Below are 19,240 nucleotides of genomic sequence, written 5' to 3'. Positions count from 1 at the left end.
AGCTGCATGGGCAATGAGACGACAGCCACTCATGGGAGACACTCTGGGAACAAAATGGCATTGTTACCCTCAGCATGAGGCTGCTTTCAAACAAAACCCTTTGGTAGTTGGACCAGGAGCCCACAGAGCATGCCTACCACTCTAGGGCCAAACACTCACCCTCATAGGTGTTTTCCAGGTGCACACATCCAGAACCTGTCTCTGGAATCCCTCTTTTGGGGGTTCCCTGAGACGGAAAGCAGCAGCGTTCCCTTCTCCAAGAGACAACAAACTCTTGGTAGCTGAGAAAAATCCCCAGAGCTGAAGTATCTCCCATGGCCCCATGAAGCCACCTCCACATTTTGCAAAAATAGACTTTATCAATACCCTATCTAAGATTTTCAGGTGCCTGTCGCCAGAAGCCTGTTCTTCAATACCAACTTATATTACAGCATGAAACTCCAAGTCAACACTGGAGTCTTTGAACTTCGCCCCAGGGTCAACAGTACGAAACTGTCATTTCCTCATCTACAATGGACACTGGAGTTGGGCTTTCCAGGCATCCATGCATGAATGCTCTGCTCCCGAAACTTTCCACATGGGGGAATCTGGAGCATGGGAGCCTGCTGCATGGCCAAGGAGACCACACCCACTCATGATGGCCGCCCTAGGCACAAGGAGGAATTGTGACCTCAGCCTGAGCAGGCTTTCAAACAAACATTCACAGTTGCACCACCAGGATCCCTCATTGCAGGCCTTGTACACACCAAGGCCCAAATCCTAACCCTTGGTGGGATTTTCCAGGGTCCAGACACAGAGCTTGTCTCTGGAATCCCTATTTTAGGGCACCCTTAAGATGAAAAATAGCACTCTTCCCTTCCCCGAGAAAGCCACCAAACTATTGGTAGCCACAAGGATCCTTGAGAGGAAAAATATGCCATGGACCTATGAGACCACACCTGCATTCCGAGGTCATCCTGGACATACATCCAGATACAAATCGTGTGCTACCACCTTTGAGTCATCCGATTTACAGTTCCTGATGAACTGCCTTCCAGGTCTATGCATTGGGCCTGCAATCACCTCACCTTTAACCTTAACCTGAGTTTGTGTTTGCAGACTTCCCTCCTAAAACCATGGCTCACATGACCTCCAGGTTCTGGTATCTGAAGCCACACCACAGGAATGTGCCTGCAATCCTCATGGAAACTGTGCCCATCACTTTTGCCCAATACCTCTAGATTAAGAGAAACCTGCAAGGCCCCTGATCACAGCCCAATAATGGAGGCAGCTCTGGATACAAATGCTCAGTCTGAAATACCCTGATCACCTCCATCCAGGCAGACACCCAAGTCAATTGTCCTGAGTCAGAAGATTGAACCTGATATGCCCCGAAGACTTCATTTGCACACTAGATTAGGTTTTCAGGTATCTGTCCTCAGAGGCCTGTTCTGGAATACCAACATATGATACAACATATGGTCCCTGAGCCACAGAATAGAACATCTTCTCCCCAAGAAGGAAACTGTGCTCCTGGTCCTGTGTCAAACCATCAGGGTAATTGAATCTTGCATGGCCCCCTAGCAACCAGCACATTCTAAGATCTCTCTGGTAACAAACCAGCATTGTGACCAATCTTCATGAGACTCCATGTCAACTCAAGGCCTCGATACACCGCCCAAGAGCCACCAAAACAAACCTACCATGTTCCTCAGCTGCAATGCTCAAAGGAGGGGTGCTTTCCAGGCAACTATGTTCTGCTACAAAACCTTTCTACATGGAGAAACCAGAGAAAACAAACCAGATTCCCCTTTCTGGTAGAAAGAAACGTTGCTATTTGGAGCATCTCACAAGCCCCAGCGTGGGAAGTCCTGCATGTTATCTTGATGCCACCCCTCCATTTGTAGGTAATCATAGACACAAACTCCAGCATGAACAACATCTGACATCCACCCTTACTCAGGTGCTGGATATTCAAAACAGCAGCTGCACACTGGAACTTTCACTTCACACTGAATTTAACCATAGTTTTGTTAAAAACATAATAGTTTTACTATACCATCCTCACCCTACTGGTACGCAATATCTCTTGATAGGGAATTCTGGAGCCACAACACAGTATTCTGCATTCCACATAGAAAGAAGAAGGACCTGCTGAGTCTGCCCAGAAACTGCACATGAGGATCAATCTACTCGGCCCACGAGGCAACCCCAATTAATAGTTTTCCCTGGCCACTAGTGCTGTGTCTGACAGAGCCTGAGCCCCGACGTCGTGTCAGCCACCCAGAGGTCAGGGCCCATATTTATCATGAGCGATCGGTCATGACCCTGGACCATCATCTCTACCCATCCTTGGTATCCAGACATCTGTCTCCTGACCTTTGCTGGAATTCCTGCCAATGGGGAACCTGAAGCACAATAGAGATCTCCTCCTTCCCTATGGCAGGAATCATGGCTGTTGGGATGGTTGTCCAACCCTTATCGTGAGAACCAGCTGTATGGCCAATGAGACTATTCCAAGTCCTGAGAGCGGACCTGGGCACAAGCAGGCATGGTGAGCCGCAGCCCTAGCATGCTTTCAAACAAACGCTCTCAGTTGTTCATTTAGTACCCACAGTGCAGGCCTGGTATGACCCTAGGCCCAAATCCTAAACCTTGGTGGGATTTTCCAGGTGCCCAGACCCGGAGCCTGTCTTGGAATCCCTGTTTGGGGCACCCGTAAGATGGAAAACAGCACTCTTCCCTTCCCTGAGAAAGGCACCAAAGTATTGGGAGCCGCCAGGGTTTTTAGAGAGGAAAAATCTCCCATGGACCCATGAAAATAAACCTGCATTCCCAGGCCATCATGGACACACAATTCAGAGAGAAAAACCTGTACTACAGCCTTTGAGTCACCCTATTTACAGTTCCTGACGAGCTTCCCTCCATGTCTATGCATTGGGCCTGCAATCATCTTGCCAATAACCCTAACCCCGGTTTGTGTTTGCAGACTTCTCTCCCAAAACCATGGCTCACATGCCCACCAGGATGTGGTCTCTGGAGCCACACCACAGGATAGTACCTGCCATTTTCAAGAAAACTGTGCCCATCACAGTTGCCCAAACCCTCCAGATTAGGAGAAACCTGCAAGGACCCTGAATCCACCCTAATATTGGAAGCCGTTCTGGATGCAAATGTACAGTCTGAAAGACTCTGATCACCTCCATCCAGGCAGACAGCCAAGTCAATGGTTCTAAGTCAGATGATTGAAATTGACATGCCCCTAGGACTTCACTGGAACCCTAGATTGGGTCTTCAGACATCAATTCTCAGAATCCTGTTTTGGAATACCAAGTTATGATACAACACGTGGTCCCTGATCCGCACAACAGAACATCTCCTGTCTCCAGAAGGAAACGGTGCTCTTGGACCTGTGTCCAACTTTTAGGGTAGATGAATCCTACACGGCCCATTAGCTCCAGCAAATTCTATTATCTTCCTGGTAACAAACCAGCATTGTGACCCATCTTCATGAGACTCCATGTCAACTCAAGGTGTTGGTACTTTGCCTAAGAGCCATGAAACGAACCTGCCATGTTCCTCAGCTACCATGATCAACGGATGTGTGCTTTCCAGACATCCATGAGGTAGATCTCTGCTACCCAAAAATTCCACATGGGGCACCCTAGAGCAAACAAACCAGACTGTTCCTGTCAGGTAGAAGGAAACCTTGCTGTTAGGAGCATCTCACAATCCCCAGCATGGGAAGTCCTCCATATTCTCTTGATGCCACCACTCCACTGGTCGGTCATCATAGGCACAAATCCCAGCATGAGCAAACATCTGATGTCTGCCCTTACTGAGGTGCTGGATATTCGAATCAGTCGCTGCACACTAGAAATGCCTTTCCCTTGACACTGTATTCATGCGTAGTTTGGGTTTAAAATTCCATCCTCACCCTACTGGTATGAAAGCCCTCTTGAAAGAGAATTCGGGAGTCAAAACACAATATTCTGCCTTCCCCATAGAAAGAAGAAGGGCCCTGTGAGTCTGCACAGAAACTCCCCATGAAGATCAATCTATTTGGCCCTCGAGGGAACTCTGATTTAAACTTTGCCCTGGCCACTAGTGCTGTGACTGACAGAGCCTGAGCCCCAACCTCGTATCAGCCACCCAGAGTGTGGTGCCCTTACCCAGCATGTGAGACCGGCCATGACCCAGAGCCTTCAAATATACAATAAATACATATAGAAAGAAATAGGCCCTGGTGAGTATGCCCAGAAACTCCATATGAGGATCAATCTACTTGGTGCTAGAGAGAACCTTGATTTATAGGCTGTCCTTGGCACTACTTCTGTGTCTGACAGAGCCTGATCCAAGACCTAGTTCCAGCCACCCTGAGATTTGAGCCCATATCCAGCATGAGAGATCGACCAGAGTCCAAGTCCATCACCTCTACCATCCTTGGTATTAAGGCATCTGTCCCCAGACCTTTGCTAGAATCCCTGCCAATGGGGGAACTGGAAGCCCAATAGAGAGCTCCTCCTTCCTGAAGACAGGAATGCTGGCTGTTGATATGGGTGTCCAAACCTCAAAGTGGGAGCCAACTGCATGGCCAAGGAGACCACACGCAGTCAGGAGGGCTACCCTGGGCACAAGCAGCCATTGTGACCCTCACCTTGAGCATGCCTTCAAACAAACACTCTCAGTTGCACCTCCAAGATCTCGCATAGCAGGCCAGGTATGCCCCTAGGACCAAATCCTAACACTTGGTGGGATTTTCCATGTGCCCATACCCAGAATCCATCACTGGAATCCCTGTTTTGGGGCACCCATAAGATGGAAAACTGCACTCTTCGCTTCCCTGAGAAAGTCACCAAATTATTGGAAACCCCTAGGATCCTTGAGAAGAAAAATCTCCCATGGTCCCATGAGTCCACACCTGCATTCTGAAGCCATCATGGATACACAATCCAGATACAAGAGACTGTGCTACTGCCTTCGAGTCACCTAATTTACAGTTCCTGATATGCTGCCCTCCAGGTCTATGGATTGGGACTGCGAACACCTCGCCACTATCCCTATCCCAAGTTTGTGTTTGAAGATCTCTCTCCCAAAACCATGACTCACATGCCCTCCAGGATGGGGCCCCTAGAGTCACACCACAGGAATGTGCCTGTATACCCAAGGAAACTGGGCCCATCACAGTTGCCCAAACCTTCCTGATGAGAAGAAAACTGCAAGGCTCCTGAGCCCACCCCAATATTGGAGACTGCTCTGGATGCAAATGCGCAGTGTGAAACACTCAGATCACCTCCATCCAGGCAGACACCCAAGTCAATGGTCCTGAGTCAGATAATTGAACCTGATATGGCCCTAGGACCTCATTGGAAGAGGGATTAGCTTTTCAGGCATCTGTCCTCAGAGACTTCTTCTGGAATACCAACTTATGTTACAACATATGGTCCCTGAGCCCCACAACAGAAAAACTCCTGTTTCCAGACGGAAGTCGTGCTCTTGGACCTGTGTCCAACCCTCAGGTATATGAATTCTGCAGAGCGCCTTAGCCACCAAACATTCTAAGATCTCCCTGGTAACAAACCTGCATTGTGACCCATCTTCATGAGGATCCATGTCAACTCAAGGCCCTGGTACTTCGCCCCAGAGCCACCAAAACGAACATGCCATGTTCCTCAGCTGCAATGGTCAATGGAGATGTGCTTTTCAGGCCTCCATATGGGAGTGCTCTGCTACAGAAAATTTTTCCAAATGAGAAACTGGAGCAAACAAACCAGACTCCCCGTGTCCGGTTGAAAGAAACTTTGATCTTTGGAGCATCTCACGAGCCCCAGGGTGGGAAACCCTCTATGGCCTCTTGACGCCACCACTCCATTTCTCAGTCATCATAGGCACAAACTCCAGCCTGAATAAACATCTGACATCCGCCCATGCTCACGTGCTGATATTGGAATCAGCTGCTACACACTGGAACAGTCTTTCACTTGGCAATGAATTTAACCCCAGCTTCGGATTATAATGTCATCCTCACCCTACTGGTCCACCATATCTCTTGATAGGGAATTCTGGAGCCACAACACAACATTCTGCCTTCCGCATAGAAAGAATGACCTGGTGAGTCTGCCCAGAAACTGTGCATGAGGATCAATATACTCAGCAGAAGGGAACCCCTATTTATAGTTTGCCCTGGCAGCTAGTGCTGTGTCTGACAGAACCTGAGCCCCAACCTCATGTCAGCCACCCAAAAGGTGGGGCCCCTATTGAGCATGTGAGACTGACCATGGTCCAGGGCCATCATTACTACCCATCCTTGGTATTCAGGCATCTGTACCCTAGACCATAGCTGGAATCCCTACCAATGGAGGAACCTGAAGCACAATAGAGAACTCCTCCTACCCCATGGCAGGAATCCTGGCTTTCGGATGGGTGTCCAACCCTCAGAATGGGAACCAGCTGCATGGTCAAGTAAACAATGCCCACTCCTGATGGCCTACTGGGCACAAGCAGGCATTGTGACCCTCAGCTTGAGCATGCTTTCAAAGTAACGCTCTCAGTTGCACCTACAGGATCCTGCACTGCAGATCTGGAATGGCCCTAGGCCCAAATCCTAACCCTTGGTGGGATTTTCTAAGTGGGTTAGACCCAGAACCCATCTCTGGAATCCCTGTTTTGGGGCATGCCTAAGCTGGAAAACAGCACTACTACCTTCCCCGAGAAATCCACCAAACTATTGGGAACCACCAGGATCCTTGAGAGGAAAAATCTCCCAGGGACACATGAGACCATACATGCATTAGAGGTCATCTGGAAATTAAATCCAGATACAATTGCCTGTGCTGCCGCCCTCATGTCACCTGATTTACAGTTCCAGACTTGCTGCCCTCCAGGTCTAAGAATTGGGACTATGATCTCCTCGCCCCTAACCCTAACCCAAGTTTGTGTTTGAGACTTCTCTCTCAAAACCATGGCACACATGCCCTCCAGGATGGGGTCTCCGGGGCCACACCACAGGACTGTTCCTGCCATCCCAAAGGAAACTGTGCCCGTCACAGTTGCCAAAACCCTCCAGATAAGGAGAAAACTACAAGGACCCTGAGCCCACCCTAGTCTGGATGCCACTCTGGACGCAAATGTGCAGTCTGAAACACCCTGATCACCTGCATCCAGTCAGACACCAGAGTCCATGGTCCTGAGTCAGAAGATTGAATCTGACATTCCCCTAGAACCTCATTCGAAACCTAGATTAGGTTTTCAGGCTTTTGTACTCAGAGGCCTGTTCTGGAATACCAACTTATGATACAACATATGGTCGCTGAGACCAACAGCAGAACATCTCCTGTCCCCAGACGGAATCCAGGCTCTTGGACCTGTGTCAAATACTCAGGCTAGATGAATCCTGCATGGCCCCTTACCCACCATCACATTCTAAGATCTCCCTGGTAACAAACCAACATTTTTTTTTAAAGATTTTATTTATTTATTTGACAGAGAGAGGTAACAAGCAGGCAGAGAGGCAGGCAGAGAGAGAGGAGGAAGCAGGCTCCCTGCTGAGCAGAGAGCCCGATGCGGGGCTCGATCCCAGGACCCTGAGATCACGACCTGAGCCGAAGGCAGCGGCTTAACCCACTGAGCCACCCAGGCACCCCAACAAACCAACATTTTGATCCATCTTCAAGAGGTTCAATGTCCAATCCAGCCCTGGTTCTTCACCTCAGAGCCACCAGTATAAAACTACCATGTTCCTCTGCTGCAATGGCCAATGGAGGTGTGCTTTCCAGGCATCCATACGGGAGAGCTATGCTATCCAATCTTTCCACATGGGGAACCCTGGGGCAAACAAACCAGACTTCCCCTGTCCCATAGAAGGAAACCTTGCTGTTTGGAGCATCTCACAAACACCAGCCTGGGAAATCATCCATGGCCTCTTGATGCCACCCCTCCATTTGTGGGTCATCATAGACACAAACTCCAGCATGAGAAAATATCTGACATCCGCCCTTACTCAAGTGCTGGATTTTCGATTCAACCTCTGCACACTGGAAGTGCCTTTCACTTGACATTGAATTTAACCATAGCTTGGGTTTAAAATTCTATTCTCAGCCTCCTGGTCCACAAGTCCTATTGATAGGGAATTCTGGCTCCACAATACAGCATTCTGCTTTCCCAATAGAAAGAAAAAGGGCCTGGTGAGTCTGTCCAGAATCTCCACATGACGATCCATCTGCTCGGTGCTCAAGGGAACCCCAATTTATAGGCTGCCCTGGGCACTAGTGTTGTGTCTGACAGAGCCTGAGCAAAGACCTTGTGTCAACCACCCAGAGATCGGTGCCCATATCCAGCATGTGAGACCGGCCATGGCCCAGGTCCATCATCTCTACCCATCATCGGTATTCAGGCATCTGTCCCTAGGCCTTTGCTGTAATCCCTTCCAATGGGGGATCCTGAAGCACAATAGAGAGTCCCTCCTTCCCCATGGCAAGAATCCTGACTGTTGAGATGGGTGTCCAATCTCAAAGTGGGCCCTGGCTTTATGGCCAAGGAGATTACGCCCACTCATGACGGCTGCACTGGGAACAAGCAGGCAATGTGACCCTCAGCCTGAGCATGCTTTCAAACAAGCCCTCTTAGCTGACCCAAAAGTATCCCGCATTGCAGGCCAGGTATGCCCCTTGGCCCAAATCCTAACACTAAGTGTTATTATCCAGGGGCCCAGAACTAGAGCCAGCCTCTGGAAGTCCCTATTTTGGGAACCTCCAAGATGGAAAACAGCACTCTTCCCTTCCCTGAGAAAGCCACCAAACTATTGGGATCCACCAGGTAAATTAGAGAGGAAAAATCCCCATGGAGCCATTAGACCACACCTACATTCCATGTCCATCCTGAACACACAATGCAGATACAAAAGCCTGTGCTACCTCCTTCGAGTCATCTAATTTACAATTCCTGATGAGTTGCTTTCCAAGTCTATGCATTGGGCCTGCGATCACCTCACCACTAACCTTAACCCGAGTTTGTGTTTGCAGACTTCCCTCCCAAAACCATGGCTCACATGCCCTCCAGGTTGTGGTATCTGGAGCCACACCTAAGGACTATGCCTGCCTTCCTCAAGGAAACTGTGCCTGTGACTGTTGTGCAAAATCTCTAGATTAGGAGAAACCTGCAAGGCCCCTGAGCCCACCTCAATATTGGAAGCCACTCTGGACTCAAATTTGCAGTCCGAAAAACCCTGATCAACCCCATCCAGGCAAATACCCAAGTCAATGATCCTGAGTCAGAAGATTGTACCTGACATGCCCTGAGGACTTCATTAGAACACTAGATTAGGTTTTCAGGTATCTGTCCTCAGAGGCAGGTATATTTCAGGTATATGTCCTTCTGGAATACCAACTTATGATATAACATGTGGTCCCTGAGCCACAGAACAGAACATCTCCTGGACCCAGAAGGAAGCCGTGCTTGTGGACCTGTGTCAAACCCTCAGGGTAGATGAATCCTACGCAGTCCCTTAGCAGCCAGCACATTCTATGATCTCCCTGGTAACAAACCAGTATTGTGACCCATCTTCATGAGACTCCATGTCAACTCAAGGCCTTGATACTTTACCCCAAAGCCACCGAAACAAACCTGCCATGTTCCTCCGCTGCAATGGTCAATGGTGGTGTGCTTACTAGGCATCCATGTGGGAGTGCTCTGCTACAGAAACTTTCCATATGGAGAAACCTGAGCAAATAAACCAGACTCCTACTGTCCGGTAGAAAGAAACTTTGATGTTTGGAGCATCTCACAAGCCCAAGAGTGGGAAACCCTCCACGGCCTCTTGACGCCACCCCTCCATTTTTCGGTCATCATAGACACAAACTCCAGCCTGAGCAAACAACTGACATCCGCCCATACTCAGGTGCTGATATTGGAATCAGCCACTGCACACTGGAACTGTCTTTCGATTGGCACTGAATATAACCCTAGCTTCGGATTACAAATCCATCCTAAACTTACTGGTCTGCAAGCTTTCTTATTAGGGAATTCTGGAGCCACAACACAACATTCTGCCTTCCCCATAGAAAGAAGAAGGACCTGGTGAGTCTGCCCAGAAACTGCACATGAGGATCAATCCACTCGTCCCACGAGGGAACCCTGATTTATAGTTTACCCTGGGCACTAGTGCTGTGGCTAACAGAGCCTGAGCCATGAACTCGTGTCAGCCACTCAGGGGGCAGAGCCCATATCCAGCACGTGAGACCAGCGATGGCCCATGTCCGTCATCTCTACCCATCCATGGTATTCAGGCATCTGTCCCCTAGACCATAGCTGGAATCCTTACCAATGGGGGAACGTGAAGCACAATAGAGAACTCCTCCTTCCCCATGACAGGAATCCGGGCTTTGGAATGGGTGTCCAAACCTCAGAATGGGATTCGGCTGCATGGGAAATGAGACCACACCCACTCCTGAGGGCTGCCTGGGCACAAGCAGACATTGTGACCCTCAACTTGAGCATGCTTTCAAACAAATGCTCTCAGTTGCACCTCCAGGACCCGCATTGCAGGCCTTGTATGCCCCTAAGCCCAAATCCTAACCCTTGGTGGGATTTTCCATGTGCCCAGACCCAAAGCCTGTCTCTAAAACCCCTGTCCTGGGGCACCTGTAAGGTGGAAAACAACACTCTTCCTTTTCCTGAGAAAGCCACCAAACTATTGGGATCCACTAGGATCCTTGAGAGGAAAAATCTACCACTGACCAATGAGACACACCTGCATTCCAAGGCCTGGTAATTCAATCCAGATACAATAGCCTGTGCTACCGCCTTAGAGTCACCTGATTTACAGTATCTGACTTTTTGCCCTCCAGGTCTATGCATTGGGCCTGTGATCACCATGCCACTAACCCTAAACCAATTTGGGTTTGTATACTTTTCTCCCAAAACCATGGCTCACATTTCCTCCAGGATGGGGTCTCTGGATCCACACCAAAAGGACTGTGCCTGCCATCCCCAAGGAAACTGTGCACATCATAGTGGCAAAAAACCCTCCAGATAAGGAGAAAACTGCAAGGACCATGAGCCCACCACAATATTAGATGCTGCTCTGGATGAAAATGCGCAGTCTGATATTCCCTGATCACCTCCATCCAGGGAGACACCAGAGTCAATGGTTCTGAGTAAGAAGATTGAACCTGACATGCCCCTAGGACTTCATTGGAACCCTAGATTAGGTTTTCAGGTATCTGTCATCATTCCTGTTCTGGAATACCAACTTATGATACAACACATGGTCCCTTAGCCACACTACAGAACATCTCCTGTCCCCAGACAGAATCCGGGCTCTTGGACCTGTGTCAAATCCTCAGGGTAGATGAATCCTGCACAGCCCCTTAGCCACTAGCACTTTCTATGATCTCCCTTTTAACAAACGAGCATTGTGCCCTATCTTCATGAGATTCCATGTCCAATCCAGCCCTTGGTACTTCGCCTCAGAGCCACCAGAATGAACCTGCCATGTTCCTCAGCAGCAATGGTCACTGGAGGTGTGCTTTCCAGGCATCCATGCGGGAGAGCTATGCTACCCATTCTTTCCCCATGTGGGACCCTGGAGCAAACAAACCAGACTGCCCCTGTCCAGTAGAAGGAAACCCTGCTTTTTGGATTATCTCACAAGCCCCAGCCTGGGAAATCCTCCATGGCCTCTTGATGCCACCCCTCCATTTGTGGGTCATCATAGACACAAACGCCAGCATGAGCAAATATCTGACATCCACGCTTACTCAGGTGCTGAATATTGGATTCAACCACTGCACACTGGAAATGGCTTTCACTTGATACAGAATGTAACCATAGCTGGTGTTTACAATTCCATCCTCAGCCTCCTGATCTGCAATCCCTCTTGATAGGGAATTCTGGAGCCACAATGCAGAATTCTGCCTTCCCCATAGAAACAAGAAGGGCCTGGTGAGTCTGCCCAGAAACACTACATTAAGATCAATCTGCTCGGCACTTGAGAGAACCCCGATTTATAGGCTGCCGTGGGCCCTAGTGCTGTGTCTGACAGATCCTGAGCCAAGACCTAGTGTCAGCCACCCAGAGATCGGGGCCCATATCCACGATTTCAGACTGGCCATGGCCCATGTATGTCATCTCTACCCATCCTTGGTATTCAGACATCTGTCCCCAGACATTTGCTGGAAACCCTGCTAATTGGGGAAGCTGAAGCACTATAGAGAACTCTTTTTTCCCCATGGCAGGATTCTGGCTGTTGGTATGGGTGTCCAACCCTCAAAGTGGGAGCCAGTTGCATGTCTAAGGAGACTACGTCCATTCCTGAGGGCCACCCTGGGCACAAGCAGCCATTGTGACCCTCAGCCTGAGCATGATTTCAAAAAAGCCCTCTCAGTTACACCTCCAGGATCCCACATGCAGGTCTGGTAAACCACTAGGCCCAATCCTAACACTTGGTGGGAATTTCCAGGGCATCAGACCCAGAGCCCGTCTCTGAAATCCCTATTTTGGAGAACTCCTATCATGGAAAACAGCACTCTTCTATTCCCCGAGAAAGCTACCAACTATTGGGAGCCGCCAGGATCCTTAGAGCGGAAAAATATCCCATGGACCCGTGAGGCCACACCTGCATTCCGAGGCCATCCTGAACACACAATCCAGAGAGAAAAGCCTGTGTTACCGCCTTCTAGTCACCTGATTAAAAGTTCCTGACGAGCTGCCCTCTATATCTATGTATTGGTCCTGCGATCATCTTGCCACTAACCCTAATCCGAGTTTGTGCTTGCAGACATCCTTCCCAAAACCATGGCTCACATGTCCTCCCTGTTGTGGTATCTGGAGCCACACCACGGGAGCGTACCTGTCTTCCCCAAGGAAACTGTGCCTGTAACTATTGCACAAACCCTCTAGATTATGAGAAACCTGAGAGGCCCCTGAACCCACCCCAATATTGCAGGCTGCTCTGGACACAAATGTGCAGTCTGACACACCCTATCACCTACATCCAGGCTGATAGCCAAGACAATGGTCCTGAGACAGAAGATTGCACCTGACATGCCCCTAGGATTTATTGGACCACTAGATTATGTTTTCAGGTACCTGTAATCAGAGGGATGTTCTGAATATAAACTTAAGATATAACATGGTCCCTGAGCCACACAACAGAGCATCTCCTGTACCCAGAAGGAAAATATGCTCTTGGACCTGTGTCAAACACTCTGGGTAGATGAATCCTGCAAGACCCCCTGGCAACCAGCACATTCTATGATCTCCCTGACAACAAACCAGCATTGTGACCCATCTTCATGAGACTCTATGAAAACTCAAGGCCTTGGTACTTCACCCCAGTGTCACCAGAACAAAACTGCCATGTTCATCAGCTGCCATAGTCAATGTAGGTGTACTTTCCAGGCATCCAGTGGGAGTGTTATGATACCAACTTTCCACATGGGGAACCCTGGAGAAAACAAACAAGTCTCCCCTGTATGGTAAAAGGAAACGTAGCTGTATGGAGTATCTCACAAGCCCAAGCGTGGGTAATCTTCCATGTCCTCTTGAGGACAACAATCCATTTGTTGGTCATCATAGACACAAATTCAAACGTGAGCAATCAACTGACATCTGTGCTTATGCAAGTGCTGGATATTTGAATCAGCTGCTACACACTGGAATTGCCTTTTGCTTGACACTGAATTTAAAAGTAGCTTGGGTTTACAATTCCATCCTCACCCTAGTGTTCAGTAAGCCTTCTTGATAGAGAATTCTGAAGCCACAGCGCAGCATTCTGCCTTCCCCATAGTAAGAAAAAGGGCCTGGTGAGACGGCCTAGAAACCCTACATGAGGATAAATCTACTTGACCCTTGAGGAAACCCCGATTTATAGGTTTCCCTGGCCACTATTGCTGTGTCTGACAGAAACTCATCTCCAACCTCATGTCAGAACCCAGAGGGTGGGCCCCATCTCCAGGATGTGAGAACGGCCACAGCCAAGGGCTGTCATCTCTACCCATTCTTGGTCCAGGCATCTGTCCCCAGACCTTTGCTGGAATCCCTGCCAATGGGGGAACCTGAAGCACAATAAAGAATTCCTCCTTCCCCATGGCAGGAATCCTGGCTTTTGGGATCGTGTCCAAACCTCAGAGTCGTAGCCAGCTGAATGGCCAAGGAGACCCCGCCCACTCATGAGTGCTTCCCTGGACACAAGCAGTCTTTGTGACCCTTAACCTGGGCATGCTTTCAGACAAACACTCTCAGTTGCATCTCCAGGATCCCACTTTGCAGGCCTGGTATGCCCCTAAACCCAAATACTAACCCCTGGTGGGATTTTTCAGGAGCCCAGAACCACAGCCCGTCTCTGGAATCCCTGTTTTGGGGCACCCCTAAGATGGAAAATAGCACTCTTCCCTTCGACGAGAAAGCCACCATAGTATAGGGAACCGCTAGGATGCTTTAGAGGAAAAATCTACCAGGATCCATGAGACCACACCTGCATTCCAAGGCCATCCTGGACACACAAGCCAGATACAAAAGCCTGTGTTACCGCCTTCGAGGCACCTGATTTACAGTTCTTGACGAGCTGCCCTCCAGGTCTATGCATTGGGCCTGCAATCACCTCGCTGCTAACCTTAACCCGAGTTTGTGTTTGCAGACGTCTCTCCCCAAAACATGGCTCATATATCCTCCAGGATGGGGTCTCTGGAGCCACACCACAGGACTGTGCCTGTCATCTCCAAGGAAACTGTGTCCATCACAGTTGCCCAAAGCCTTCAGATAAGGAGAAACCTGCAAGGCCGCTGAGCCCGCTCCAATATTGGAGGTCGCTTTGGATGCAAATGTGTAGGCTGAAACACCCTGATCACCTGAATCCAGGAAGACACCCAAGTCAATGGTCCTGAGTCAGAAGATTGAAACTGACATGCCCCTATGAGCTCATTGTAACCCTAGATTAGGTTTTTAGGCATCTGTCCTCAGAGACCTGTTTTGGAGTATGAACTTGTGATACAACATATGGTCCCGGAGCCCCACAACAGAACATCTCCTTTCCCCAGATGGAAGCCGTGCTCTTAGACCTGTGTCAAACCCTCAGGGTAGATGAATCCTACTCGGCCCTTAGCCACCAACAGATTCTAAGGTCTCAATGGTAACAAGCCAGCATTGTGAGCCATCTTCATGAGATTCCATGTCAACTCAAGGCTTTGGTACTTCGCCACAGAGCCTCCAGAACGGACCTCCCATGTTCCTCAGCTGCAATGTTCAATAGAGGTGTGCTTTCCAGGCATCCATGTGGGAGTGCTCTGTAACCCAAACTTTCCACATGGGGGACTCTCGAGCAAACAAACCAGACTGCTCCTGTCTGGTAGAAGAAACCCTTGCTGTTTGGAGCATCTCACAAGCCCAAGTGTGGGAAAACCTCTAGGGCCTCTTGTCACTTTCCCTCCATTTGTCGGTCATCATAGACACAAACTCCAGCATGAGAAGACATCTGACGGCTGCCCTTACTCCAGTGCTGGATATTCGAATCAGCTGCTGCACACTGGAAATGCCATTCACTTGTCACTGAATTTATCCGTAGCTTGGGTTTACAGTTCCATCCTCACTCTACTGGTCCTCAAGCCCTCATGATAGGGAATTCTGCAGCCACAACGCAGCATTCTTTCTTCCCCATAGAAAGAAGAAGGGCCTGGTGAGTCTGCCCAGAAACTCCACATGAGGATCAATCTACTCGGTCCTCGAGGGAACCCCGAATTATAGACAGCCCGGGCCCCTAGTACTGTGTCTGACAGAGCCTGAGCCCAGACCTCGTGTCAGCCACCCAGAAGGTGGGGCCCATATCCAGCCTGTGAGACAGGCCAATGCCCAAGACCGTCATCTCTAACCATCCTTGGTATTCAGGGATCTGTCCCCAGACTTTTCCTGGAACCCCTACCAATTAGGGTACTGAATCACAATAGAGAAATCCTCCTTCTGCATGGCAGGATTCCTGGAAGTTGGGAAGGGTGTCCAACACTCAGAGTGGTAGGCTACTGCATGGCCATTGACACCACACTCACTCCTGAGGGCCAACATGGGCAAAAGCTGGCATTGTGACCCTCAGCCTGAGCATGATATCAAACAAATGCTCTCAGTTGTAACTCCAGGACTTACTTGCATTGGAGGCCTGGTAAGCCCCTAGGCCCAAATCATAATGCTTGATGGGTATTTCCAGGTGCCCAGATCCAGAGCACGTCACTGCAATTCCTGTTATGGGACACCCTTAATATGGAAAACAAAACTCTTCCCTCTCTGAGAAAGCCACCAAACTATAGGGAGCCAACAGGATACTTGAGAGGAAAAATCACCCATGGACCCCTGAGACAACAACTGCATTCCTAGTCCATCGTGGATACACAATCCAGATACAAAAGCCTGTGCTACCACCTTCGAGGCACACGATGTACAGTTCCCGAAGAGCTACCCTCCAGGTCTATGCATTGGGCCTATGATCACCTCGCCACTAAACCTAACCAGTGTTTGTGTTTGCAGGCTTCCCTCCCAAAACCATGGCTCACATACCCTCCAGGATGGGGTCTCTGGAGCCACACCACAGGACTGTGCCTGCCATTGCCAAGGAAACTATGCCCGTCAAAGTTGCCCAATCCTTCCAAATTAGGAGAAACCTGCAAGGCCCCTGAGCCCACCCCAATAATGCTTGCCACTCTGTAAACAAATGCACAGTCTGGAACACACTGATCGCCTACATCTAGGCAGCCATCGATGTCAATGATCCTGAGTCAGAGGATTGAACCTGACATTCCCCTAGGATTTCATTGGAACCCCAGATTAAATTTTCAGGCATCTGTCCTCAGAGACCTGTTCTGGAGTACCAACTTATGATACAATATGTGGTCCGTGAGCCCCACAACAGAACATCACTGTTCCCAGAAGGAAACCGTGTTCTTTGACCAGTATCAAACCCTCAGGATAGTTGAATCCTACATGGTCCCTTAGCCACCAGCACATTGTAAGATCTCTCTGGTAGGAGGAGGAGTCAAGATGGCGGAGAAGTAGCAGGCTGAGACTACTTCAGCTAGCAGGAGATCAGCTAGAGAGCTTATCTAAAGATTGCAAACACCTGCAAATCCATCGGCAGATCGAAGAGAAGAAGAACAGCAATTCTAGAAACAGAAAAACAACCACTTTCTGAAAGGTAGGACTGGCGGAGAAGTGAATCCACGGGAAGATAGACCCCGGGAAGAGGGGCCGGCTCCCGGCAAGGGGCGGAGCAATGGAGCACAAAGTTAGGACATCGCTCCAGAGGCTAAACAGGGGCAAAGCCCACGAGGGGTTGGCATGACCTCAGGTCCCGCGGGGTCACAGAAGGATCGGGGGTGTCTGAGTGTCGAAGAGCCTGCGGTTATTGGAACGGGAAAGCCGGCTGCAGAGACAGAGCCGACAGTAAGCTCGCAGCTCGGAGTTGCCTTGAACCGGTCGCAAGCTCGGTGAGCTCGGAGCGTGGCCGGAGGTTAGGCAGACGCGAGTTACTAGGAGCTGTTCTCTGAGGGCGCACTGGGGAGCGGGGCCCCGGGCTCTGGCTCCTCCGGGCCGGAGACCAGGAGGCCGCCATTAGTATTCCCGTCCTCCGGAACTCTACGGAAAGCGCTCAGGAAAGCAAAGCCGAGCAGATCACTCAGCCCGGCCCCTGGTAAGGGCGGTGTAATTCCGCCTGTGGCAAAGACACTTGAGAATCACTACAACAGGCCCCTCCCCCAGAAGATCAACAAGAAATCCAGGCAAGACCAAGTTCACCTACCAAGGAGTGCAGTTTCAATACGAAGGAGAGCAGCAGAATTCCAGAGGAGGAGAAAACAAACCACGGAACTCATGGATTTCTCCCTGTGATTTTTTAGTCTTGCAGTTAATTTAATTTTTTCTTTTTCATTTTTTTTCTCTTCTTCTGCTAAAATTTTTTATAACTTTTACCCTTTTATTTTTTAATGTTTTTTAACTAGACTATCTAATATATATATATATTTCTTTTTTATACTTTTCTTTATTCATTTTCTTTTTCTTTAATTATTTTTTTTTCTTTTTTTCTTTATTTTTGAACCTCTTTTTATCCCCAAATCAAAAGAGATCCTAATCTCTTCAATCTTTTTTTTCTTAATTCTTTTTTAAATTCTTGATTGAATTTTTAATTCAATCTCTTCTTTTTAATTCTTTTTTTCTTTTTTTTCTTTCTTTCTTTTTGAACCTCTTTTTATCCCCAAATCAGAAGAGATCCTAATCAGAAGAGATTGGGAGATCCCAATCAAAGGCGATCCCAATCAGAGGAGATCCCTCACCCAATCGTAAGGGGGGAGAAATCCCCCCTCACGATTTGGGATCTCTTCTGATTTGGTTAAAGCATATTTTCCTGGGATTGTTGCCACCCTTTTAGTAGTTTACTTGCTCCTTCATATACTCTTAGCTGGACAAAATGACAAGGCGGAAAAATTCACAACAAAAAAAAGAACAAGAGGCAGTACCGAAGGCTAGGGACCTAATCAATACAGACATTGGTAATATGTCAGATCTAGAGTTCAAAATGACAATTCTCAAGGTTCTAGCCGGGCTTGAAAAAGGCATGGAAGATATTAGAGAAACCCTCTCCAGAGATATAAAAGCCCTCTCTGGAGAAATAAAAGAAATAAAATCTAACCAAGTTGAAATCAAAAAAGCTATTAATGAAGTTCAATCAAAAATGGAGGCTCTCACTGCTAGGATAAATGAGGCAGAAGAAAGAATTAGCGATATAGAAGACCAAATGACAGAGAATAAAGAAGCTGAGCAAAAGAGGGACAAACAGCTACTGGACCATGAGGGGAGAATTCGAGAGATAAGTGACACCATAAGACGAAACAACATTAGAATAATTGGGATTCCAGAAGAAGAAGAAAGAGAGAGGGGAGCAGAAGGTATATTGGAGAGAATTATTGGGGAGAATTTCCCCAATATGGCAAAGGGAACGAGCAACAAAATTCAGGAGGTTCAGAGAACGCCCCTCAAAATCAATAAGAATAGGCCCACACCCCGTCACCTAATAGTAAAATTTACAAGCCTTAGTGACAAAGAGAAAATCCTGAAAGCAGCCCGGGAAAAGAAGTCTATAACATACAATGGTAAAAGTACTAGATTGGCAGCTGACTTATCCACAGAGACCTGGCACCCAGAAAGAGCTGGCATGATATTTTCAGAGCACTAAACGAGAAAAACATGCAGCCAAGAATACTATATCCAGCTAGGCTATCACTGAAAA

This window comes from Neovison vison, chromosome 4 (genome assembly GCF_020171115.1).
Source record: "Neovison vison isolate M4711 chromosome 4, ASM_NN_V1, whole genome shotgun sequence".
NCBI lineage: Eukaryota > Metazoa > Chordata > Mammalia > Carnivora > Mustelidae > Neogale > Neogale vison.
This window is presented reverse-complemented; position numbering follows the sequence as displayed.